This window comes from Oncorhynchus nerka, linkage group LG5 (genome assembly GCF_034236695.1).
Source record: "Oncorhynchus nerka isolate Pitt River linkage group LG5, Oner_Uvic_2.0, whole genome shotgun sequence".
In the NCBI taxonomy this organism is placed as follows: Eukaryota; Metazoa; Chordata; class Actinopteri; order Salmoniformes; family Salmonidae; genus Oncorhynchus; species Oncorhynchus nerka.
This window is the reverse complement of record NC_088400.1, coordinates 16,934,127-16,962,007: the sequence shown is the minus strand read 5'-3', so window position 1 is coordinate 16,962,007 and position 27,881 is coordinate 16,934,127.

Here is a 27,881-nt window from a genome sequence, read left to right as displayed (position 1 = left end):
TATAGAACTGTATCAGTTATCAGAGAAGAGACCAGTATAGAACTGTATCAGTTATCAGAGAAGAGACCAGTATAGAACTGTATCAGTTAACAGAGAAGAGACCAGTATAGAACTGTAGTACCAGTATAGAACTGTATCAGTTAACAGAGAAGAGACCAGTATAGAACTGTATCAGTTATCAGAGAAGAGACCAGTATAGAACTGTATCAGTTAACAGAGAAGAGACCAGTATAGAACTGTATCAGTTATCAGAGAAGAGACCAGTATAGAACTGTATCAGTTATCAGAGAAGAGACCAGTATAGAACCGTATCAGTTAACAGAGAAGAGACCAGTATAGAACTGTATCAGTTATCAGAAGAGACCAGAGAACGTATCAGTTAACAGAGAAGAGACCAGTATAGAACTGTATCAGTTATCAGAGAAGAGACCAGTATAGAACCGTATCAGTTAACAGAGAAGAGACCAGTATAGAACTGTATCAGTTATCAGAGAAGAGACCAGTATAGAACTGTATCAGTTATCAGAGAAGAGACCAGTATAGAACTGTATCAGTTAACAGAGAAGAGAACAGTAAAGAACTGTATCAGTTATCAGAGAAGAGACCAGTATCAGTTATCAGAGAAGAACAGTATAGAACTGTATCAGTTATCAGAGAAGAGAGAGAACGTATCAGTATAGAACTGTATCAGTTAACAGAGAAGAGACCAGTATAGAACTGTATCAGTTAACAGAGAAGAGAACAGTATAGAACTGTATCAGTTATCAGAGAAGAGACCAGTATAGAACTGTATCAGTTATCAGAGAAGAGAACAGTAAAGAACTGTATCAGTTATCAGAGAAGAGAACAGTGTAGAACCGTATCAGAGAAGAGAACAGTATAGAACTGTATCAGTTATCAGAGAAGAGAACAGTAAAGAACTGTATCAGTTATCAGAGAAGAGACCAGTATAGAACTGTATCAGTTATCAGAGAAGGGACCAGTATAGAACTGTATCAGTTATCAGAGAAGGGAACAGTATAGAACTGTATCAGTTATCAGAGAACAGAACAGTATAGAACTGTATCAGTTATCAGAGAAGAGACCAGTATAGAACTGTATCAGTTATCAGAGAAGAGACCAGTATAGAACTGTATCAGAGAAGAGACCAGTATAGAACTGTATCAGTTATCAGAGAAGAGACCAGTATAGAACTGTATCAGTTATCAGAGAAGAGACCAGTATAGAACCGTATCAGTTAACAGAGAAGAGAACAGTATAGAACTGTATCAGTTATCAGAGAAGAGACCAGTATAGAACCGTATCAGTTATCAGAGAAGAGACCAGTATAGAACTGTATCAGAGAAGAGACCAGTATAGAACTGTATCAGTTAACAGAGAAGAGAACAGTATAGAACTGTATCAGTTAACAGAGAAGAGACCAGTATAGAACTGTATCAGTTAACAGAGAAGAGACCAGTATAGAACTGTATCAGTTATCAGAGAAGAGACCAGTATAGAACTGTATCAGTTATCAGAGAAGAGACCAGTATAGAACCGTATCAGTTAACAGAGAAGAGAACAGTATAGAACTGTATCAGTTATCAGAGAAGAGACCAGTATAGAACCGTATCAGTTAACAGAGAAGAGACCAGTATAGAACTGTATCAGTTATCAAAGAAGAGACCAGTATAGAACCGTATCAGTTAACAGAGAAGAGACCAGTATCAGTTATCAGAGAAGAAGTATAGAACTGTATCAGTTATCAGAGAAGAGACCAGTATAGAACTGTATCAGTTATCAGAGAAGAGACCAGTATAGAACTGTATCAGTTAACAGAGAAGAGAACAGTAAAGAACTGTATCAGTTAACAGAGAAGAGACCAGTATAGAACTGTATCAGTTATCAGAGAAGAGACCAGTATAGAACTGTATCAGTTATCAGAGAAGAGACCAGTATAGAACCGTATCAGTTAACAGAGAAGAGAACAGTATAGAACTGTATCAGTTAACAGAGAAGAGACCAGTATAGAACTGTATCAGTTAACAGAGAAGAGAACAGTATAGAACTGTATCAGTTATCAGAGAAGAGACCAGTATAGAACTGTATCAGTTATCAGAGAAGAGAACAGTAAAGAACTGTATCAGTTATCAGAGAAGAGAACAGTGTAGAACCGTATCAGAGAAGAGAACAGTATAGAACTGTATCAGTTATCAGAGAAGAGAACAGTAAAGAACTGTATCAGTTATCAGAGAAGAGACCAGTATAGAACTGTATCAGTTATCAGAGAAGAGACCAGTATAGAACTGTATCAGTTATCAGAGAAGAGACCAGTATAGAACTGTATCAGTTATCAGAGAAGAGACCAGTATAAAACTGTATCAGTTATCAGAGAAGAGACCAGTAAAGAACTGTATCAGTTATCAGAGAAGAGACCAGTATAGAACTGTATCAGTTATCAGAGAAGAGACCAGTATAGAACTGTATCAGTTAACAGAGAAGAGACCAGTATAGAACTGTATCAGTTAACAGAGTAGAGACCAGTATAGAACTGTATCAGTTATCAGAGAAGAGAACAGTAATGAACTGTATCAGTTATCAGAGAAGAGAACAGTATAGAACTGTATCAGTTATCAGAGAAGAGACCAGTATAGAACTGTATCAGTGGTCAGAGAAGGGAACAGTATAGAACTGTATCAGTTATCAGAGAAGAGAACAGTAAAGAACTGTATCAGTTATCAGAGAAGAGAACAGTAAAGAACTGTATCAGTTAACAGAGAAGAGCCCAGTATAGAACTGTATCAGTTATCAGAGAAGAGACCAGTATAGAACTGTATCAGTTATCAGAGAAGAGACCAGTATAGAACTGTATCAGAGAAGAGACCAGTAAAGAACTGTATCAGTTATCAGAGAAGAGACCAGTAAAGAACTGTATCAGTTAACAGAGAAGAGACCAGTATAGAACTGTATCAGTTATCAGAGAAGAGACCAGTATAGAACTGTATCAGTTATCAGAGAAGAGACCAGTATAGAACTGTATCAGTTATCAGAGAAGAGACCAGTATATAACTGTATCAGTTATCAGAGAAGAGACCAGTAAAGAACTGTATCAGTTATCAGAGAAGAGACCAGTATAGAACTGTATCAGTTATCAGAGAAGAGACCAGTATAGAACTGTATCAGTTAACAGAGAAGAGACCAGTATAGAACTGTATCAGTTAACAGAGTAGAGACCAGTATAGAACTGTATCAGTTATCAGAGAAGAGAACAGTAATGAACTGTATCAGTTATCAGAGAAGAGACCAGTATAGAACTGTATCAGTGGTCAGAGAAGGGAACAGTATAGAACTGTATCAGTTATCAGAGAAGAGAACAGTAAAGAACTGTATCAGTTATCAGAGAAGAGAACAGTAAAGAACTGTATCAGTTAACAGAGAAGAGCCCAGTATAGAACTGTATCAGTTATCAGAGAAGAGACCAGTATAGAACTGTATCAGTTATCAGAGAAGAGACCAGTATAGAACTGTATCAGAGAAGAGACCAGTAAAGAACTGTATCAGTTATCAGAGAAGAGACCAGTAAAGAACTGTATCAGTTAACAGAGAAGAGACCAGTATAGAACTGTATCAGTTATCAGAGAAGAGACCAGTATAGAACTGTATCAGTTATCAGAGAAGAGACCAGTATAGAACTGTATCAGTTATCAGAGAAGAGACCAGTATAGAACTGTATCAGTTATCAGAGAAGGGAACAGTATAGAACTGTATCAGTTATCAGAGAAGAGAACAGTATAGAACTGTATCAGTTATCAGAGAAGAGACCAGTATAGAACTGTATCAGTTATCAGAGAAGAGACCAGTATAGAACTGTATCAGAGAAGAGACCAGTATAGAACTGTATCAGTTATCAGAGAAGAGACCAGTATAGAACTGTATCAGTTATCAGAGAAGAGACCAGTATAGAACTGTATCAGTTATCAGAGAAGAGACCAGTATAGAACCGTATCAGTTAACAGAGAAGAGAACAGTATAGAACTGTATCAGTTATCAGAGAAGAGACCAGTATAGAACCGTATCAGTTATCAGAGAAGAGACCAGTATAGAACCGTATCAGTTAACAGAGAAGAGACCAGTATAGAACTGTATCAGAGAAGAGACCAGTATAGAACTGTATCAGTTAACAGAGAAGAGAACAGTATAGAACTGTATCAGTTAACAGAGAAGAGACCAGTATAGAACTGTATCAGTTAACAGAGAAGAGACCAGTATAGAACTGTATCAGTTATCAGAGAAGAGACCAGTATAGAACTGTATCAGTTATCAGAGAAGAGACCAGTATAGAACCGTATCAGTTAACAGAGAAGAGAACAGTATAGAACTGTATCAGTTATCAGAGAAGAGACCAGTATAGAACCGTATCAGTTAACAGAGAAGAGACCAGTATAGAACTGTATCAGTTATCAAAGAAGAGACCAGTATAGAACCGTATCAGTTAACAGAGAAGAGACCAGTATAGAACTGTATCAGTTATCAGAGAAGAGACCAGTATAGAACTGTATCAGTTATCAGAGAAGAGACCAGTATAGAACTGTATCAGTTAACAGAGAAGAGACCAGTATAGAACTGTATCAGTTAACAGAGTAGAGACCAGTATAGAACTGTATCAGTTATCAGAGAAGAGAACAGTAATGAACTGTATCAGTTATCAGAGAAGAGAACAGTATAGAACTGTATCAGTTATCAGAGAAGAGACCAGTATAGAACTGTATCAGTGGTCAGAGAAGGGAACAGTATAGAACTGTATCAGTTATCAGAGAAGAGAACAGTAAAGAACTGTATCAGTTATCAGAGAAGAGAACAGTAAAGAACTGTATCAGTTAACAGAGAAGAGCCCAGTATAGAACTGTATCAGTTATCAGAGAAGAGACCAGTATAGAACTGTATCAGTTATCAGAGAAGAGACCAGTATAGAACTGTATCAGAGAAGAGACCAGTAAAGAACTGTATCAGTTATCAGAGAAGAGACCAGTAAAGAACTGTATCAGTTAACAGAGAAGAGACCAGTATAGAACTGTATCAGTTATCAGAGAAGAGACCAGTATAGAACTGTATCAGTTATCAGAGAAGAGACCAGTATAGAACTGTATCAGTTATCAGAGAAGAGACCAGTATAGAACTGTATCAGTTATCAGAGAAGGGAACAGTATAGAACTGTATCAGTTATCAGAGAAGAGAACAGTATAGAACTGTATCAGTTATCAGAGAAGAGACCAGTATAGAACTGTATCAGTTATCAGAGAAGAGACCAGTATAGAACTGTATCAGAGAAGAGACCAGTATAGAACTGTATCAGTTATCAGAGAAGAGACCAGTATAGAACTGTATCAGTTATCAGAGAAGAGACCAGTATAGAACTGTATCAGTTATCAGAGAAGAGACCAGTATAGAACCGTATCAGTTAACAGAGAAGAGAACAGTATAGAACTGTATCAGTTATCAGAGAAGAGACCAGTATAGAACCGTATCAGTTATCAGAGAAGAGACCAGTATAGAACCGTATCAGTTAACAGAGAAGAGACCAGTATAGAACTGTATCAGAGAAGAGACCAGTATAGAACTGTATCAGTTAACAGAGAAGAGAACAGTATAGAACTGTATCAGTTAACAGAGAAGAGACCAGTATAGAACTGTATCAGTTAACAGAGAAGAGACCAGTATAGAACTGTATCAGTTATCAGAGAAGAGACCAGTATAGAACTGTATCAGTTATCAGAGAAGAGACCAGTATAGAACCGTATCAGTTAACAGAGAAGAGAACAGTATAGAACTGTATCAGTTATCAGAGAAGAGACCAGTATAGAACCGTATCAGTTAACAGAGAAGAGACCAGTATAGAACTGTATCAGTTATCAGAGAAGAGACCAGTATAGAACTGTATCAGTTATCAGAGAAGAGACCAGTATAGAACTGTATCAGTTAACAGAGAAGAGACCAGTAAAGAACTGTATCAGTTAACAGAGAAGAGACCAGTATAGAACTGTATCAGTTATCAGAGAAGAGACCAGTATAGAACCGTATCAGTTAACAGAGAAGAGAACAGTATAGAACTGTATCAGTTAACAGAGAAGAGACCAGTATAGAACTGTATCAGTTAACAGAGAAGAGAACAGTATAGAACTGTATCAGTTATCAGAGAAGAGACCAGTATAGAACTGTATCAGTTATCAGAGAAGAGACCAGTATAGAACTGTATCAGTTATCAGAGAAGAGAACAGTATAGAACCGTATCAGAGAAGAGAACAGTATAGAACTGTATTGGAACGTATTGCTCCGGTTGGAACGTTATTGGATATACAGTATATGATAATAACATCCTGAAGATCCTGAAGATTGATTCTCTACTTAGTTTGACCAGTTTATTCGACCTGGAATATAACTTTTTGAAGTTTTCGTCCGAGTTCGCTTGGACCAGCGCCAGCTTTTGGACATGTGAACTAAACCTTCTAGCAAAAGTAGCTTATTGGACACTAGTAATGGACATTATGGAACAAAACAACGATTTATTGTGGAACTAGGATTCCTTGCACTGCATTCTGATGAAAGATCATCAAAGGTAAGGGAAGATTTATTATCTAATTTCGTATTTCTGTTGACTCCAACATGGCGGAGAATATATCTATCCCTAAAAGGTTAACTGACTTACCTAGTTAAATAAAGGTTAAATAAAAATAAATACATAAAAAGAGATGAGAATGGTTGTGTTTTGTTTCACTTTGGGTTCAGGTATCTCAAAAACAAAAGCATTTTTAGAGGATTGGCCCCTAGCCTATAACAGAGATGTAGCTTCCTCTCCTCTTCACCTCTAGCGTGCGTGTGTGCATGCATTTGAGTGAATGTGAATGTGTGCATCGTTGTCATTCAGTGTTTTAGGACTGTGATAGTGTATCTGGGTGTCCCATTGTCATAGGCTGACACTGCAGAGCGGAGCAGAACAGAGCTGGGTAGTGTATTGTACTGCTGGTGTACAGTTGAACCAGATTCCCCTGACGTCTCCTGATAGTAGTTCAGAGCACGACAGCAGCACAGAGACACACACACGCACAAACATCCACCCAAGACACACACACACAGTCTATTTATACTGTAGTGCTCCTCTTCTTATCAGGAGAGGGTACTTATAACCACACTACCGAGACATCACAACCACTCACTTCACTTGCCAGGTCACACCGAAACCGGCCACTAGGGGCAACAGTGAGCGCTGTTACCTTCAAGTAGGTTTCGGTTTTGCTAGGGTGTTGTGGACGGAGATGGCAGATGGGTGTAAGCATCTGATTCCAAAGGTTGCAAGTTTGAATCCAGCAATAAAAAGTTGTTTTGAGATTTTTGTTTTAAGTCCATACCAAACCTTAACCCTTACCTTAACCATTCAGACTTAATGCCTAATCCTTTTATTTTATTACATTTTTTACTCCTTTTTCTCCCCAAGTTCGTGGTATCCAATTGTTTAGTAGCTACTATCTTGTCTCATCGCTACAACTCCCGTACGGGCTCGGGAGAGACGAAGGTTGAAAGTCATGCGTCCTCCGATACACAACCCAACCAAGCCGCACTGCTTCTTAACACAGCGCGCATCCAACCCGGAAGCCAGCCGCACCAATGTGTCGGAGGAAACACCGTGCACCTGGCCACCTTGGTTAGCGCGCACTGCGCCCGGCCCGCCACAGGAGTCGCTGGTGTGCGATGAGACAAGGATATCCCTGCCGGCCAAACCCTCCCTAACCCGGACGACGCTGGGCCAATTGTGCGTCGCCCCACGGACCTCCGTGGAACAGGACAGAATAAAACAGAACAGTGATAGAAACACGGGTTGGACAGATCTGCAGCTAGACACACTTAGTTCAAAATACTAGAAGTGCTATGACCATGTAGGTCCTGGACCACGTAGGTCCTGGATTGTAACAAAAATGTCCTACAGTACAGAGCTTGAAAACATTTCAAGTGTATTTCACCCAATGCAGGAATTGAACCCACAACTTGGCGCTGCTGACACCATGCTCATGCCATGTCTGCATGGTATCTGTGGGGACAGACAGAACGTGATATACCCATAATCCTCAGGGTCTCTAACCAGAGGGTGGTCCTTTCTGGGATTGAATTAGCTATATAAATATGTTACATTCTGCCAATGAAGGTGGCTTTAAAATACAATAGAAATAACCAGCACTGGTCACAGCCATGTTCCTGCACACTGATTTAATGTGGTTTATTTTGATTAGGGTTCTGCATGTTATCTGTAATTCTGCTGTCATTTAACGACCCGCTGTGAGGATTAATGGGACTGGTGGGTCTAATCTAGTCAACCTGTCAGATTACACACTATTACCCACTAAACCCTGGAACGCTCACATAGCAGGACTGTACAGATGAACTCTGGCTGTCTCAGTCTGCTGACGTTGAAATAAACATTGATTACAAGCTCTCCATCATCAAATCCCCATAGGCCTTGGTCAAAATTAGTACATTATACAGAGAACAGGGTGACATTTGGGATACACTCATAACCTCTTCTTCTCCATCAAATTGCAGAGCACAGAAGTGGTGACGCTTGGTACCATAAACATAAACTTCAATGGAGGTCCAACCGTTTCTTCCGATAAGTAGAGTAGATTATAAACATTTTCAGTGTAAGTCCACTTCTCGGGGCTCCTGAGTGGCACATCTCAGTGCTAGAGGCGTCACTACAGAAACAATGTTTCCAATCCAGACTGTAGCACAACCGGCTGTGATTAGCAGTCCCAAAGGGCGGTGCACAATTGGCCCAGTATCTTCTGGGTTTGGCCTGTGTATGCCTTCATTGTAAATGTCTGATATTACAGACAGACATCTTCATTGTAAGTCCACATCTTATAGTGAACCCAAACAAAGTCCTGTGTCGCTCAGTTGGTAGAGCATGGCACTTCAAATGCCAGGGTTGTGGGTTAAAATCCCGTGGGGGACCAGGATGAAAAGTCATGCACTCGCTCAGAGTCAGTCACTCTGGATAAGTATGTCTGCTAAATGACTCAAATGTCATTTTACACCGTGATATTACAGACAGACGTCTTTAATGTAATTGCAACAGCTTCTTCGTACAGTAAGTTTTATTCCCTGCTTTTTCTCTACTGTAATCCTTTCCATCAAAATGCCTCCGTTGCAATGTTACCTATACATTTCAGTCCATGTCCACGCCACTACCCCCGTTCACCTCAGCACTCAGAGACTCTACTATATTACTATGAAAGTTTGCTGATGTTGAAAAATGACATAGAAGTGTCTTTCACAACTCTGTCCTTGCAACATGGTCCCCAATATGTCAAAATAGTGACATTGAACATCAGTTACATGTCTGATATTCTGACATATGTAAAGATATGTCATTTGACCCTGCGTGCGTGAGGAGGATTATCGACTGCATCAGGGTTAGGAAGATGGATTCTAGAGTGAGCATATGATTAGCAGCAGTGGCCCATTTAAACTAATGGCTGTCATCTCTGTCCTTCCTATGGGATATGAGAGTGGTTGAATAATAAAGACTGTCATCTCTGTCCTTCCTATGGGGTATGAGAGTGGTTGAATAATAAAGACTGTCATCTCTGTCCTTCCTATGGGATATGAGAGTGGTTGAATAATAAAGGCTGTCATCTCTGTCCTTCCTATGGGATATGAGAGTGGTTGAATAATAAAGACTGTCATCTCTGTCCTTCCTATGGGATATGAGAGTGGTTGAATAATAAAGACTGTCATCTCTGTCCTTCCTATGGGATATGAGAGTGGTTGAATAATAAAGACTGTCATCTCTGTCCTTCCTATCGGGTATGAGAGTGGTTGAATAATAAAGACTGTCATCTCTGTCCTTCCTATGGGATATGAGAGTGGTTGAATAATAAAGACTGTCATCTCTGTCCTTCCTATGGGATATGAGAGTGGTTGAATAATAAAGACTGTCATCTCTGTCCTTCCTATGGGATATGAGAGTGGTTGAATAATAAAGACTGTCATCTCTGTCCTTCCTATGGGATATGAGAGTGGTTGAATAATAAAGGCTGTCATCTCTGTCCTTCCTATGGGATATGAGAGTGGTTGAATAATAAAGGCTGTCATCTCTGTCCTTCCTATGGGATATGAGAGTGGTTGAATAATAAAGACTGTCATCTCTGTCCTTCCTATGGGGTATGAGAGTGGTTGAATAATAAAGACTGTCATCTCTGTCCTTCCTATGGGATATGAGAGTGGTTGAATAATAAAGACTGTCATATCTGTCCTTCCTATGGGATATGAGAGTGGTTGAATAATAAAGACTGTCATCTCTGTCCTTCCTATGGGATATGAGAGTGGTTGAATAATAAAGACTGTCATCTCTGTCCTTCCTATGGGATATGAGAGTGGTTGAATAATAAAGACTGTCATCTCTGTCCTTCCTATGGGATATGAGAGTGGTTGAATAATAAAGACTGTCATCTCTGTCCTTCCTATGGGATATGAGAGTGGTTGAATAATAAAGACTGTCATCTCTGTCCTTCCTATGGGATATGAGAGTGGTTGAATAATAAAGACTGTCATCTCTGTCCTTCCTATGGGATATGAGAGTGGTTGAATAATAAAGACTGTCATCTCTGTCCTTCCTATGGGATATGAGAGTGGTTGAATAATAAAGGCTGTCATCTCTGTCCTTCCTATGGGATATGAGAGTGGTTGAATAATAAAGACTGTCATCTCTGTCCTTCCTATGGGGTATGAGAGTGGTTGAATAATAAAGACTGTCATCTCTGTCCTTCCTATGGGGTATGAGAGTGGTTGAATAATAAAGACTGTCATATCTGTCCTTCCTATGGGATATGAGAGTGGTTGAATAATAAAGACTGTCATCTCTGTCCTTCCTATGGGATATGAGAGTGGTTGAATAATAAAGACTGTCATCTCTGTCCTTCCTATGGGATATGAGAGTGGTTGAATAATAAAGACTGTCATCTCTGTCCTTCCTATGGGATATGAGAGTGGTTGAATAATAAAGATTGTCATCTCTGTCCTTCCTATGGGATATGAGAGTGGTTGAATAATAAAGACTGTCATCTCTGTCCTTCCTATCGGATATGAGAGTGGTTGAATAATAAAGACTGTCAGCTCTGTCCTTCCTATCGGGTATGAGAGTGGTTGAATAATAAAGACTGTCATCTATGTCCTTCCTATGGGATATGAGAGTGGTTGAATAATAAAGACTGTCAGCTCTGTCCTTCCTATCGGGTATGAGAGTGGTTGAATAATAAAGACTGTCATCTCTGTCCTTCCTATGGGATATGAGAGTGGTTGAATAATAAAGACTGTCATCTCTGTCCTTCCTATGGGATATGAGAGTGGTTGAATAATAAAGACTGTCATCTCTGTCCTTCCTATGGGATATGAGAGTGGTTGAATAATAAAGACTGTCATCTCTGTCCTTCCTATCGGGTATGAGAGTGGTTGAATAATAAAGACTGTCATCTCTGTCCTTCCTATGGGATATGAGAGTGGTTGAATAATAAAGACTGTCATCTCTGTCCTTCCTATGGGATATGAGAGTGGTTGAATAATAAAGACTGTCATCTCTGTCCTTCCTATGGGATATGAGAGTGGTTGAATAATAAAGACTGTCATCTCTGTCCTTCCTATGGGATATGAGAGTGGTTGAATAATAAAGACTGTCATCTCTGTCCTTCCTATGGGATATGAGAGTGGTTGAATAATAAAGACTGTCATCTCTGTCCTTCCTATGGGATATGAGAGTGGTTGAATAATAAAGACTGTCATCTCTGTCCTTCCTATGGGATATGAGAGTGGTTGAATAATAAAGACTGTCAGCTCTGTCCTTCCTATCGGGTATGAGAGTGGTTGACTACACACATCAGAGTGAGAGTTGGAAGATGGATCAGCAGCATGTGATTTAAACCTCTCCTTTAAGAGGAGTACCTTTAATAAAATTTTCTCGACAGACTCACTAGAATATACAGTATGGAGAGAATAGTTTAGAATATTAGGGATCAATGAAAGAAAGCCATGTTTTTCTCCCTTTCAGCGCCAATTGGTAGATTTAAAAATACTCTGATGTTGTATATTATTTAGTGTTAGGAAATGTATTGATGAATAATAAAATCCATTAAACACAAAATATATAGGTGATATAGGTGAGCCGGAATTCTTATTGGTTGGTAGGTGATCAAATACATATGCAATAAAATGCAAATGAATTACTTAAAAATCGTACTGTGATTTTCTGGATTTTTGTTTTAGATTCCATCTCTCACAGTTGAAGTGTACCCATGATAAAAAATTACAGACCTCTACATGCTTTGTAAGTAGGAAAACCTGCAAAATCAGCAGTGTATCAAATACTTGTTCTCCCCACTGTATCTACCCTAATAATCCTCACTAATCATGGAACTATGATAAAGGTGCAGTCCTCGTGAACCGTGCTGCAGGCTCCAGGTTTAAGGTACTGTTTGGTCTGCGTTCCATAATGATACAAATAGACTACATTTAGCTAATTATTCCACAACTTGTAATACGTTAGCCGAAAGAAAACTAACGATGTAATGGAATGCAAAATATAAGGAATATAACACTAAAGTGAAAATTAGAAATATATGTGGGTATAACTGACGATGGCTACCGACCGTGGTTAATATTTAACATGATACAAATTGTAATAAATACAGTGAAAAGTAGGCATATAATTAAAACATTCTTGAAATAGTAAATTAACTCGGTAGGTTTGGCGCTATACTTCCATTTTCGCATGACTACAGACCTCGGTGCTTTACCCTGGTTAAAGTCGGTTTCAGATTCGATATTTGGGACCTTTAAACCTCAAACGATTTGAGCTACATACCTCATGTTAGGTCTAGAACATTGCACAGGTATTGCACAGGTATTATTTTCACCAGTGTTTAATCTGTATATTGGGATGTGCCGGAACAAATAGTGAGAGCGAGAGGTGGGTGAACTGGGGAGCTGTGAGGTACCGGAAAAACACCTTTATAATTAAGCTTTGCATGCATATCATCACATTTGCGAAGTGGTCTAGACTAGAGAAGCAGAGTAGATGTGCTTGCAAAATAGTTTTTGTAGCCTAGGGAAACATTGGGCCTTTTATAAAAACGCATTTCATGCAATTCTATGTCATTTTTTACATGACAGACTTCAGCAGAATATTTTTAAATACTGCACAAATGATTTAAATGTCAGGCTACTTTGACACTGGCAAACTGAGAATGTGAGATAATTAAAAACTACCTCGTATTGAAAACATCAATAGCCAAGGTGTGTGGAGGTGTTGGAGGAGACATATTGTACAACATGAGGAGGAAATGAGTCCTAAAAAAGCTTTCCAGTTTCAATGACTCACCCAATGATGCAAAGCTCTGACAAAGGCCCTGACGCTGATATGTAAAGCTTAATATAGAGCAGTGACATGAGCAAGAGCAGTGTGTGGGTGTCTTATTTTTTCTCATATGATTCTATAAGGAAATAAATGATGAAGTACAACTCTGGAGAGATGGTAGTTGCAGGCTCATGTCTATCAGAGCAGAGAGAGGGAAAACGATCATAGAAAGTGAATCTCATTCTGGTTCTGAGAGAGATACAGGCATGCTTCACTCTGCCACGAGATGGACTCTAGGCTACAATGTTGCGCAAATACAACAGGTGTATACCTTACCGTGAAATGCTTACTTAACCAACAATGCAGTTCAAGACAGAGTTGAGAAAATATTTACTAAATAAACTAAAGTTAAAAAAATTAATTAAAAAGTAACACAAAAAAAACAATAATGAGGCTACCGTAATATACAAGGTACAAGTTAGTCCAAGTAATGTGTACATGTAGATAGCGGTAAAGTGACTATGCGCAGATATTAGACAGTGAATAGCAGCGGTGTAAAAACAAAGGTGGGGGGGGGGGGTCAATGCAAATAGCACACAGCATGATGCTGCCACCACCATGCTTTGCCAGGTTTCCTCTAGATGTGACGCTTGGCATTCAGGCCAAAGAGTTATATCTTGGTTTAATCAATTAAAATCAAATCAAAAAGTTATTTTTCACATGCACCGAATACAACAGGCCTTACAGCAGACCTTACCGCGAAATGCTTACTTATTGTTGTAACGGCAGATCTCCTCTTCATCTGAAGAGGAGTAAGGATCGGACCAAGATGCAGCGTGGTAAGTGTCTATAATGTTTTTAATACAGACAAATGAACACTCGAACAAAAATAATAAACGATAACGTGAAATCTACAACAACCGAAACAGTACCGTGTGGCGACAAACACACACATGGAAACAAACACCCACAAACCAACAGTGAAACCCAGGCTACCTAAGTATGATTCTCAATCAGAGACAACTAACAACACCTGCCTCTGATTGAGAACCATTCAAGGCCGAAACAGAAACTAAACATAGAAAAACAAACATAGACTGCCCACCCCAACTCCAAAAAAAAAGAAAAAATAACTAAGGTCAGAACGTGACACTTATAAGCCCCTAACCAACGATGCAGTTTTGAGAAAAATACATTAAAAAGTAAGAAATAAAAGTAACAAATAATTAAAGAGCAGGAGTAAAATAACAATAGCGAGTCACACGACTTCCACCGAAGGTGGTTCCTCTCCTAGTTCGGGCGGTGCTCGGCAGTCGTCATCGCCGGCCTACTAGCCATCACCGATCCATTTTTCTTTTTCCGTTTGTTTTGTCTTTGGTTTATTCACACCTGGTTTGAATTTGCTTTAATTCCTGTGTGTATATTTACCCCTGTTTCCCGCTTAGGTTTGTGCGGGATTATTTTCATGTTGCTCGTTGAGGTTTTCCTCAGTTTATTTCACTTGTGTACAGTGTTGTAGGATAAGTAAGGAGCATTGTTTTTCTCCTTCCGTGAGTGACTGTGTGTTTCATTTGTCTTGGGCGTTTATTGGTATTGTACCTGAACCATTTTTGGACTTGCCTATTAAAGATGCTAAATTGACATCTCTGCTCCCCTGCGCTTGACTACCTTAAAATTACTTAGGGATAGGGGGCAGTATTCGGAAGTTCGAATGACTGAGGTGCCCAAAGTAAACTGCCTGTTACTCAGGCCCAGAAGCTAGGATATGCATAGAATTGGTAGTATTGGGTAGAAAACACTCTGAAGTTTTTAAAACTGTTAAAATAATGTCTGTGAGTAAAACCGAATAATATGGAAGGCAAAAACCCGAGGAGAATCCATCTGGAATTTTTGTTGTTGTTGAGGTGACTATTTACTGAAATGGCTGTCTATGGGAAAATCAAAGGAAATCCTCCCAGATTACAGTTCCTATGGCTTCCACTAGATGTCAACAGTCATTAGAAAGGGTTTCAGGCTTGTTTATTGAAGAATGAGCTAGAATTTGTGTTTTTTTCTAGGTGGCTTTCATTTTGACTATAGTCTTGTGACGCACGTTGGTTAGGGCACGCACTTTGTTATTTATCTCCTGTGTCATGATGTTGCCCTCTTTGGGTACAGAAAGCCCCATCCCCCTCTCTCTGTCTCCTACACTCAGGCCGCTGCGACCTCAGGTTGTAAATTCCTGGAGGAAATTATCTCCTCATGGCCACAGTATAGAGACAGAGTGAGTTTTCATAGAGAGAACAAAGGAATTTATTCCACCTCACAGAACTTGAGGTCTGAACAACATTTATGTTCTGGAGAAGGTATAAAAGATCGGTGATGAATCCAGCTACGAACTGGTCCGTTTGGTACAATTTTGTGAAACTCATGGGAGACAATATGGCCACATTACCATAATGCTGTTTTATATAATAGCCTCAGTTATGAGTCTTGCATCTAATTGCTGTACAGGATGAATGAGGAAAGTTTAAACTATTTGTGAAATTATGGGATGCTATGTTATGATGTAATGTGGGAGAATTGTATTTCTGTGTAAAGTTTCACTTAAGTCACTGGCACACCCCCATGAGCACAGTTAGGACCTGGCATCATGAGACAGCCTTTTTCTGCTCATCCGAATAAAACCCCCACCCAGGTTTTCTATCACCAGACCATGTTTATCTCAATTATGAGAGGACAAAGGTTGCAGACCAGCTTACCTCGATAACGAGAGGGCCAAGGTTTGAGATGATTACTGAATCTTTTAACCATCCCACGTGGTTAAACTCTTAGACTATCGATACCGACAGAATAAGAACAAGTCTTTGATATTAATTACTAGTCTGGAGCTAGGAATTTGGTATCATTGAACGCGAAGAACGACAACCGCTGAAACATCTACTCTATAATGACATAAATGAATGTCACTCTGAACTAGCCATTCTAACCACGACACAGAGAGAGAGAGAGAGGGCGGACAGACTCTCCAACAGAAACAAACTTTTCAACAGAGATCCCGACGACACACTGAGCGTAAATATATATATTGATTGCAATTGTTCCCGAATGAGTGAGCGTTCATGTGCAAAGGATTAGCATTTCAATTATTATAATTATAAACTGTGTGTTGTCTTATCTCAGTAGACCCCCACTTCCCTTTTGTACACCAAGCCGCGATGCCGGTGTATCCCACTAGGGAAACTCCGTTATCATTTCCTTGTAACTATCTACTGTTTGTTTATGCATTTCTGTGAATTACTTAGTTAGTAAATAAATGATTTAAGACAATTGATGTATGGATGTCTCATAGTGAAGACTGGGTTCATGCAGATAACCAACAATTTACGATGTTTGGAACGAGACTAACATGAGGTAAATAATTCATTAATTCGAAGACTAAGTGCTCAGATATTCAAATATCTGAAAGTTATGTTAGGAAAATTATAACTTTATAATCGGAATATTTTCCTTGGTACCCCGACTTCCTAGTTAATTACAGTTACATGATTAATCAGTTTAATCATGTAATAATAATTACAGAGAGTTATTTGATAAATAATTCTTCAGTTTAATGATGCCAAAGACACGACACCGGTAATGAACATACTATTCTCCGTCTTAAGTTTTGTCATTGATTTACATATTAGGTTGATGATTGATTAGAATCGTTGTTTGATTTGTTTGGACAACATTTATTGGTAACCTTTGGGATTCCTTTGCATGCATTTTGAACGAGGGGAACAGATGGATTATTGAAGCAAGCTCGCCAACTAAACTGACTTTTTTGGAATATAAAGAAGGACTTTATCGAACAAAACAACCATTTGTTATGTAGCTGGGACCCTTGGGATTGCAAACAGAGGAAGATCTTCAAAAGTAAGTGATTTATTTTATTGCTATTCTGACTCTGCTGGTTTGGAAAATGTTTTTAATGCTTTTGTATATGGGGCTCTGTCCTCAGATAATCACATGGTATGTTTTCGCCTTTTTGAAATCTGACAAAGCGGCTGGATTAACAAGAAGTTAATATTTTAAATGATGTAAGACACTTGTATTTTCATGAATGTTTAATATTATGATTTTTGTATTTTGAATTTCGCGCTCTGCAATTTCACCGGATGTTGTCAAGGTGTGCTGCTAGCGGCACATCTAGTTAACCTCTTCAACCTATAGGTCACTCATTGCGCTATGTCATTATTGGATAAAAAGACGTGCCCGTTATAAGCGCAATATTTTGTCACGAAAAGATGCTCGACTATGCATGGAATTGACAGCCTTGGAAAGACAAAACTCTGACGTTTCCAAAACTGCAAAGATATTATCTGTGAGTGCCCCAGAACTAATGCTACAGGCGAAACCAAGATCAAGTTTCATACTGGAAATGCCCCAGATTCTGAAGGCGCTGTGTTCCAATGTCTCCTTATATGGCTGCCAATGCGCCAGGAATGAGCCTGCCCTTTGTGTCGTTTCTCCAAGGTGTCTGCAGCATTGTGACGTGTTTGTAGGCATATCATTGGAAGATTGACCATAAGAGACTACATTTACCTGGTGTCCCGCCCGGTGTCCTGTGTCAAAATTATTGCGTAATCTGTAGGTCCATGCGCGTTCCATTTCTTCAGAAGAGAAAGTCAACTGCCACGAAGGATTTTATCGTCGATAGATATGTGAAAAACACCTTGAGGATTGATTCTAAACATCGGTTTGCCATGTTTCTGTCGATATTATGGAGTTAATTTGGAAAAAAGTTTGCGTTTTAATGAATATTGTTTTGTTTTTTGTTTTTTTCTTACCCAAACGTGATGAACAAAACGGAGCGATTAGTCGACACAAATAATATTTTTTGTAAAAACGGAACATTTGCTATCTAACTGAGAGTCTCCTCATTGAAAACATCTGAAGTTCTTCAAAGGTAAATGATTTTATTTGAATCCTTTTCTGGTTTTTGTGAAAATGTTGCATGCTGAAAGACAGGCTTAATCCTATACTAGGCTATCAATACTGTTACACAAATGCTTGTTTAGCTATGGTTCAAAAGCATATTTTGAAAATCTGAGATGACAGTGTTGTTAACCTGTTGCTTCTACTCGGGACGCTTGCGTCCCAACTAGAGCTCTGGAAATGCAAATGCGCTACGCTAAATGCTAATAGTATTAGTTAAAACTCAAAAGTTCATTAAAATACACATGCAGGGTATCGAATTAAAGCTACACTCGTTGTGAATCCAGGCAACAAGTCAGATTTTTAAAATGCTTTTCGGCGAAAGCATGAGAAGCTATTATCTGATAGCATGCAACACCCCAAAAGACCCACAGGGGACGTAAACAAAATAATTAGCATTTCGGCGTTACACAAACCGCACAATAAAATAGAAAACATTCATTACCTTTCACCATCTTCTTTGTTGGCACTCCTAGATGTCCCATAAACACTATTTGGGTCTTTATTTCGATTAAATCGGTCCATATAAAGCCTAGATATCGTTATATGTAGACTGTGTGATAAACGAAAAAAACATTGTTTCAAAACGTAACGTCATTTTTTAAAATTCAAAAAGTCGACGATAAACTTTCACAAAACACTTCGAAATACGTTTGTAATGCAACTTTAGGTATTAGTAAACGTTAATAAGCGATAAAATTCATCAGGAGGCGATGTAAAGATCATTAGCTGTCCATCTGGAAAAATGTCCGGCTAGAAACTCAACGAAAATATCCGGTCCTAGACCGGATTAGATACGGTGTCCTGCATGTGTTTGACCAAGAAAAAACTCGAAGGGAAATGACAAGACTCTAGACACCGTGTGGAAGCTGTAGGTACTGCAACCTCAGTCAATTAATTGTGGTTCACCTTTATCAATGGGATCAAGTAGCGCATGGATATATTTTCCCATTTTCAGTGATCAGTTTTTCCTGTGCTTTTCGATGTAAATGCCGTTCTGGTAAAGCCACAGCAGTGATTTAACCAGTTTTTTAAACGTCTGAGTGTTTTCTATCCACACAGACTAAGCAAATGCATATACTATATTCCTGGCATGAGTAGCAGGGCGCTGAAATGTTGCGCGATTTTTAACGGAATGTTCAAAAAAGTAGAGGGTCGACTGAAGAGGTTAACAAAAGGCTAAGCTTGAGAGCAAATAGATTAATTTCATTTCATTTGCGATTTTCATTAATAGTTAACGTTGTGTTATGCTAATGAGCTTGCGGATAGATTTACACAATCCTGGATACAGGTTTTTTTCGTAGCTAAACGTGACGCAGAAAACGGAGCGATTTGTCCCAAACAAATAATCTTTCAGGAAAAACTGAACATTTGCTATCTGAGAGTCTCCTCATTGAAAACATCCGAAGTTCTTCAAGGTAAATGATTTTATTTGAATGCTTTTCTGGTTTTTGTGAAAATGTTGCCTGCTGAATGCTAACGCTAAATGCTACGGTAAATGCTACACTAGCTATCAATACTGTTACACAAATGTTTGTTTTGCAATGGTTGAGAAGCATATTTTGAAAATCTGAGATTACAGTGTTGTTAACAAAAGGCTAAGCTTGAGAGCAAATAGATTAATTTCATTTAATTTGCGATTTCATGAATAGTTAACGTTGCGTTATGGTAATGAGCTTGAGGCTGTAGTCACGATACCGGATCCGGGATGGCTCGACGCAAGAAGTTAAGAGCAGTTGGAGGCCACGGAAGGAGAGTTGTATGGCATTGAAGCTCGTCTGGAGGTTAGTTAACACAGTGTCCAAAGAAGTGCCATAAAAATACAGGATGGTGTCGACTGCGTAGAGGTGGATCAGAGAATCACCAGCAGCAAGATCGACATCATTGATGTATACATAGAAGAGAGTCTGCTCAAGAATTGAACCCTGTGGCACCCCCATAGAGACTGCCAGAGGTATGGACAACAGGCCCTCCGATTTGACACACTGAACTCTATCAGAGAAGTAGTTGGTGAACCAGGCGAGGCAATCATTTGAGAAACCAAGGCTGTTGAGTCTGCCGAATGTGGTTATTGACAGCGTCGAAAGTCTTGGCCAGGTCGATGAAGATGGCTGCACAGTATTGTCTCTTATCAATGGCGGTTATGATATTGTTTAGTACCTTGAGTGTGGCTGAGGTGCACCCATGACCAGCTCTGAAACCAGATTGCATAGCGGAGAAGGTATGGTGGGATTTGAAATGATCTGAAATATTTTTGTTAACTTGGCTTTCGAAGACTTTAGAAAGGCAGGGTAGGATAGATATAGGTCTGTAGCAGTTTGGGTCTAGAGTGTCTCCCCCTTTGAAGAGGAGGGTGACCGCGGCTGCTTCCCAATCTTTAGGAATCTCAGACAATACGAAAGAGAGGTTGAACAGGCTAGTAATAGGGGTTGCAACAATTTCGGCAGATCATTTTAGAAAGAGAGGCTCCAGATTGTCTAGCCCGGCTGATTTGTAGGGGTCCATATATTGCAGCTCTTTCAGAACATCAGCTATCTGGATTTGGGTGAAGGAGAATTGGGGGAGGCTTGGGCGAGTAGCTGTTGGGGCGTGCAGGGCTGTTGACATGGGTAGGGGTAGCCAGGTGGAAAGCATGGCCAGCCGTAGAAAAATGCTTATTGAAATTCTCTACTATAGTGGATTTATCGGTGGTGACAGTGTTTCCTAGCCTCAGTGCAGTGGGCAGCTGGGAGGAGGTGCTCTTATTCTCCATTGACTTTACGGTATCCCAGAACGTTTTTGAGTTTGTGCTACAGGATGCAAATTTATGCTTTAAAAAGCTAGCCTTAGCTTTCCTAACTGCCTGTGTATAATTGTTCCTAACTTCCCTGAAAAGTTGCATATCACAGGGGCAATTCGATGCTAATGCAGAACGCCACAGGATGTTTTTGTGCTGAGAAGCAAGGGCTTTTTCTGTTCTTGGTTCTTTAAATTGGGCATTTTTTAAATGGGGCATGCTTATTTAAGCTGGTGAGGAAGGCACTTTTAAAGAATATCCAGGCATCCTCTACTGATGGGATGAGGTCAATATCCTTCCAGGATACCCGGGCCAGGTCGATTAGAAAGTTCTGCTCACTGAAGTGATTGAAGGAGCATTTGACAGTGATGAGGGGGGGGGTCATTTGACCGCAGACCCATTACGGATGCAGACAATGAGGCAGTGATCGCTGAGATCTTGGTTTAAAACAGCAGAGGTGTATTTGGAGGGCAAGTTTGTTAGGATGATATCTATGATGGTGCCCATGTTTACGGATTTGGGATTGTACCTGGTAGGTTCATTGATAATTTGCATGAGATTGAGGGCATCAAGCTTAGATTGTAGGATGGCCGGGGTGTTAAGCATCTCCCAGTTTAGGTCAACTAGCAGCACAAGTTCTGAAGATAGATGGGGGCAATCAGTTCACATATGGTGTCCAGGGCACAGCTGGGGCAGAGGGTGTCAACATATGAGAGCACCTGGGGAATAGGAGTGGAGCTAGGCACTGCAGGGCCTGGATTAACCTCTACATCACCAGAGGAACAGAGGTGGAGTAGGATAAGAGTACGGCTAAAGGCTATACGAACTGGTCGTCTAGTACGTCCGGAACAGAGAGGAAAAGGAGCAGGTTTCTGGGCGCGATAGAATAGATTCAAGGCATAATGTACAGAAAAAGGTATGGAAGGATGTGGATACAGTGGAGGTAAATCCAGGCATTGAGTGATGATGAGAGAGATATTGTCTCGAGAAACATCATTTAAACCAGGTGATGTCATCTCATGTGTGGGAGGTGGAACTAAAAGGTTGGATAAGGTATATTGAGCAGGCTAGAGGCTCTACAGTGAAATAAGATAATAATCACTAACCAGAACAGCAAAGGACAAGGCATATTGACATTAAGGAGAGGCATGCGTAGCCGAGTGGCCGTAAGGGTCCAGTGAGTAGTGAGTCTTGTTGGAGACCCGGCGATTCAGACAGCTAGCGGGCCGGGGCTGGCAAGCTAGCAGAAGGGTCTCAGGAACGTCCCGATGGAGGAAGTCTGTTTATAGCCTCCTCATGCAGAGCCTCCTCATGCGTTTACATCGATAGATCAGTCGTGTTGGATTAGTAGTGTCCCGTGGTAAAGGGGACCAGTCCAATTGTCAAAAATAGGTATAGTGGCCCAAGAAATTGTCCGCTGGACATATTCAGCTAACAGCCAATATGCTCTAGACAGCTAGCGAACCGCTGCTAGCAGGCTAGCAGATGGGCGTTCAGGGGACTTCGCGACCGAGGGGCCAGTTTAATACTCCACTCGGGCAGATTACATCGGTAGTCCAGTCGTGAAGCACCGGCGGGGCTCCGCACCGACAGTAAAATGGGTCCAGGCCAATTGGCAAAATAGGTATTGTAGCCCAGGAGTGGCTGATGGAACTCTTCAGCTAGCCGGGAGATGGGCCTAGCGTGGGCTAGCTCCAGGCTAATTGGTGCTTGCTTCGGGACAGAGACGTTAGCCAGGAGTATACACTCGGATTGCAGCTAGCCAGCTGCGATGATGCAGGTGAAAAGGTTCAAAGCTTTTCACCTTCAGATTGAGAGTCCGGGGATATGGAGAGAAAATATCCTTGTGTTGTTCTGATCTTCCACTGTGAATCAAATATCTAAGCCAGCTACACACACTTAAACACTTGTATACACACACATGCAGATGGGCTTTGTATAGCTCTCTCTCTCTCTCTCTCTCTCTCTCTCTCACAAACACACACAACATCAAGTTAAGTAATCCATGGGAGCTCTAAAGGATTTTACTGGACAGAGGAAGGTAGTGCCAGATCTCAGAACAACAGGCTGACTGGACAGAGGAAGGTAGTGCCAGATCTCAGAACAACAGGCTGACTGGACAGAGGAAGGTAGTGCCAGGTCCCAGAACAACAGGCTGACTGGATAGAGGAAGGTAGTGCCAGATCTCAGAATAACAGGCTGACTGGATAGAGGAAGGTCGTGCCAGATCTCAGAACAACAGGCTGACTGGACAGAGGATGGTAGTGCCAGATTACATTTACATTTAAGTCATTTAGCGGACACTCTTATCCAGAGCGACTTACAAATTGGTGCATTCACCTTATGAACAACAGGCTGACTGGATAGAGGAAGGTAGTGCCAGGTCCCAGAACAACAGGCTGACTGGATAGAGGAAGGTAGTGCCAGATCTCAGAACAACAGGCTGACTGGATAGAGGAAGGTAGTGCCAGATCTCAGAATAACAGGCTGACTGGATAGAGGAAGGTAGTGCCAGATCTCAGAAAAACAGGCTGACTGGATAGAGGAAGGTAGTGCCAGATCTCAGAACAACAGGCTGACTGGATAGAGGAAGGTAGTGCCAGGTCCCAGAACAACAGGCTGACTGGATAGAGGAAGGTAGTGCCAGATCTCAGAATAACAGGCTGACTGGATAGAGGAAGGTAGTGCCAGATCTCAGAACACACATGACTAGTTTTGTATTCATAACAGGTGTTCGCTGAACGGGGTTTAAATTTTGACTCGTTTTGTATGTACAGTGCATTCAGAAAGTATTCTGATTCCTTGACTTTTTACACATTTTGTTAGTTAACAGCCTTATTGCAAAATGTATTCAATCGTTTTTTCGCTCATCAATCTTCACATAATACCCCATAATGACAAAGCAAAAACTGTTTATTTTATATATATATATATATATATATATATATATATATATATATATATAAAATGAAATATCACATTTACAAAAGTATTCAGACCCTTTACTCAGCACGTAGCACCTTTGGCAGCGATTACAGCCTCAAATCTTCTTGAGTATGACACTACAAGCTTGACACACCTGTTTTTGGGGAGATTATTCGATTCCTCTCTGCAGATCCTCTCAAGCTCTGTCAGGTTGGATGGGGAGCGTTGCTGCACAGCTATTTTCAGGTCTCTCCAAAGATGTTAGTTCGGTTTCAAGTCCGGGCTCTGGCTGTGTCACTCAAGGACATTCAGAGACTTGTCCCGGAGCCATTCTTGCGTTGTCTTGGCTGTGTGCTTAGGGTCATCGTCCTGTTGGAAGGTGAACCTTCACCACAGTCTGGGGACCTGTGCGCTCTGGAGAAAGTTTTCATCAAAGATCTCTCTGTATTTTGCTCCATTCATATTCTTTTACGTTTTTTTTTTTAAAATGTATTATTTTTCATTACAGGGTATTGTGTGTAGATTGCTGAGGATTTTAAAATATTTGTTATGCATTTTAGAATAAGGCTGTAACGTAGCAAAATGTGGAAAAAACTATTTAATCCATTTTAGAATAAGGCTGTAACGTAGCAAAATGTGGAAAAAGTCAAGGCATCTGAATACTTTTAGAAGGCACTGCGTGTCAGGTGTTCGCTTTATGAACAGGCTTCTGCACAGTACTACGCTTGTACCTAGCACCGCCACACACACACTGACATGCAGGCACACAGGCATGCACATACTCACACGCTTACAAGTATGCTTGCTTGCACGCACGCACGAACACACACACACATAATTCTCTGAATATGCATGCTGTGTTCCCCTTCAATGCTCTGCTGGAGAAGAAGTGTGAGGCCCCTAATGGCTACTCATAACAGCTGCAGAGATGCCAAACATCAGAGAAAATACAATTTCAGCACCAGAGGGAGAGAGTGGGAAAGAGAGAGAGAGTGGGAAAGAGAAAGAGAGGGGGAGAGAGAAGGAGAGAGAGAGATGAGAGAGAAAGAGAGAGAGAGGGAGAGAAAGAAAGAGAGTTGGAGAGGGAGAGCGTGTCAATCTCCCCAGGTCTTCCCCAGTCAGATCGAGGGGGTACAATTGTTGGCTGGGTGGAGATGCAGAGTAGTGGTGAAAAAGAGAAACAACAGCCTACGCCCCGGTTCATTCAGTCGTTCATTAAAGTACAGTACAGCTGCGTGGAGGAAGAACGGAGTGTGTTTTCCTGTTGACATCTACGTCTGTTAGAGTCAGTTCAGGGTTCAACATGGTTCAACATGGGTTTAACACGGTTAGCTATTGTCTGAATTACACACACACACACACACGCACACACGAGTACACACACACATACATTGGCAAGTAGGCATGCACACACACACACACACACACACACACACACACACACACACACACACACACACACACCTAGGAGTCTCCAGAACAGGTAGGGGATCTGAATAGAGCACTGGCAACATGACAGAACAGTTAGCTCAGTTCTTATCAGTGTGTGACTGTGGACTGGGGCTTATTAACTCAGATTATATTGAAGCCAAACAACAGAGATCTATATCTCTGGTGAAGTGAAACACAATGGCACTGATGGACTGGCCAAATACACACTGACACCGGGTAGGAAGGAGAGGAGTAGAGAGGAAGAGAAATAGAAAGAGGGAGGAAAGTAGAGGGCTAGAGAGGTAGAGACAGGAGGAAAGTGGAGTGGTAGAGAGGTAGAGACGGGAGGAAAGTAGAGGGCTAGAGAGGTAGAGACGGGAGGAAAGTGGAGTGGTAGAGAGGTAGAGACGGGAGGAAAGTAGAGGGCTAGAGAGGTAGAGACGGGAGGAAAGTGGAGGGCTAGAGAGGTAGAGACGGGAGGAAAGTGGAGTGGTAGAGGTAGAGACGGGAGGAAAGTAGAGGGCTAGAGAGGTAGAGACGGGAGGAAAGTGGAGTGGTAGAGAGGTAGAGACGGGAGGAAAGTAGAGGGCTAGAGAGGTAGAGACAGGAGGAAATTGGAGTGGTAGAGATGCAGAGACGGGAGGAAAGTAGAGGGCTAGAGAGGTAGAGACAGGAGGAAAGTGGAGGGCTAGAGAGGTAGAGACGGGAGGAAAGTGGAGTGGTAGAGAGGTAGAGACGGGAGGAAAGTAGAGGGCTAGAGAGGTAGAGACGGGAGGAAAGTGGAGTGGTAGAGAGGTAGAGACGGGAGGAAAGTGGAGTGGTAGAGGTAGAGACAGGAGGAAAGTGGAGGGCTAGAGAGGTAGAGACGGGAGGAAAGTGGAGTGGTAGAGAGATAGAGACGGGAGGAAAGTAGAGGGCTAGAGAGGTAGAGACGGGAGGAAAGCGGAGTGGTAGAGAGGTAGAGACGGGAGGAAAGTAGAGGGCTAGAGAGGTAGAGACGGGAGGAAAGTGGAGTGGTAGAGAGGTAGAGACGGGAGGAAAGTAGAGGGCTAGAGAGGTAGAGACGGGAGGAAAGTGGAGTGGTAGAGAGGTAGAGATGGGAGGAATGTAGAGGGCTAGAGAGGTAGAGACGGGAGGAAAGTAGAGGGCTAGAGAGGTAGAGACGGGAGGAAAGTGGAGTGGTAGAGAGAAAGAAGAAGAGGAAGAGGGTAGTAGGAGGAGGGAAGTACTTTTGAAACAGTCCAATGCATCCCTCTCTAACCTAACTTTCAGTCATGAATAGAGAGTGGTGAGATAATGAACATATTTTTATTCATATAGGAGACAACATCCCTAATACTGTGAGGAGATCTATGCGCGTTCCATAATGGCACCCTATTCACTTTATAGTGCACTACGTTTGACCAGGGCCAATAGGGCTCTGGTCAAATGTAGGCACTACGAAAGGAAACGGGTGCCGTTCGGGGACATAGCCCTGGAGGATGTCAGATGCTTCTTGTTCATCTCTTTCTCCTTCATTTTTAACACCCCCCAGGATATCAAATATTAGCTTTTGATTTATTCATATATCTATTTATCTTCCTTTGTTCCTCTGCTCTTCTCCATCACCCTTTCATTTGAAAGCAGGGAAAACATTGAGTGGGAGATTACTGCTAAGATCACAGTCCCTTGGTATTCAGACGTCATAAAGACCAAAGCAGAAGTTTTCCAACGTCGCTGATCTAAGGTCAGTTTAGTGTTTTTCCTCCTAATGATTAATGTTAGGTTGGGAGGAGGGGAATCTGATCCTGTATCTGTTCCTAAGGTCAACCTCATAAACCTAAGGGTTTATGGGGCTTTCCATTATATTACTTCGTCCACATTTTGTTGTATTATTATATTGATTTAATTGTTTATTGTATTATTAAATTGTTTCAAAAATTATATTTAAAAACTTGATGAAAAAGAATACGCTAAAATATCTTCATTAGATAAGAATTCAAACCCTGATGTTAGAAGCACATTCGGGAGTTATTAAAGCTGTTAGTCGTTCTGGGTAAGTCTCTAAGACATTTGCACACCTGGATTGAACAATATTTGCACATTATTCAATTTAAATTATTCAAGCTGTGCCAAGTTGGTTGTTGATCATGACTAGACAGCCATTTCAAGTGTTGACATAGATTTTCAAATCAAATCAAATTTTATTTGTCATAAGCACCGATTGCAACAGGTGTAGTAGACCTTACATTGAAATGCTTACTTTACAAGCCCTTAACCTCATAGTCCTCTAGGGGCATTATTTCATTTTTGGATAAAAAGACGTGCCCGTTTTAAGCGCAATATTTTGTCACGAAAAGATGCTCGACTATGCATGGAATTGATAGCTTTGGAAAGAAAACACTCTGACGTTTCCAGAACTGCAAAGATTTTCAC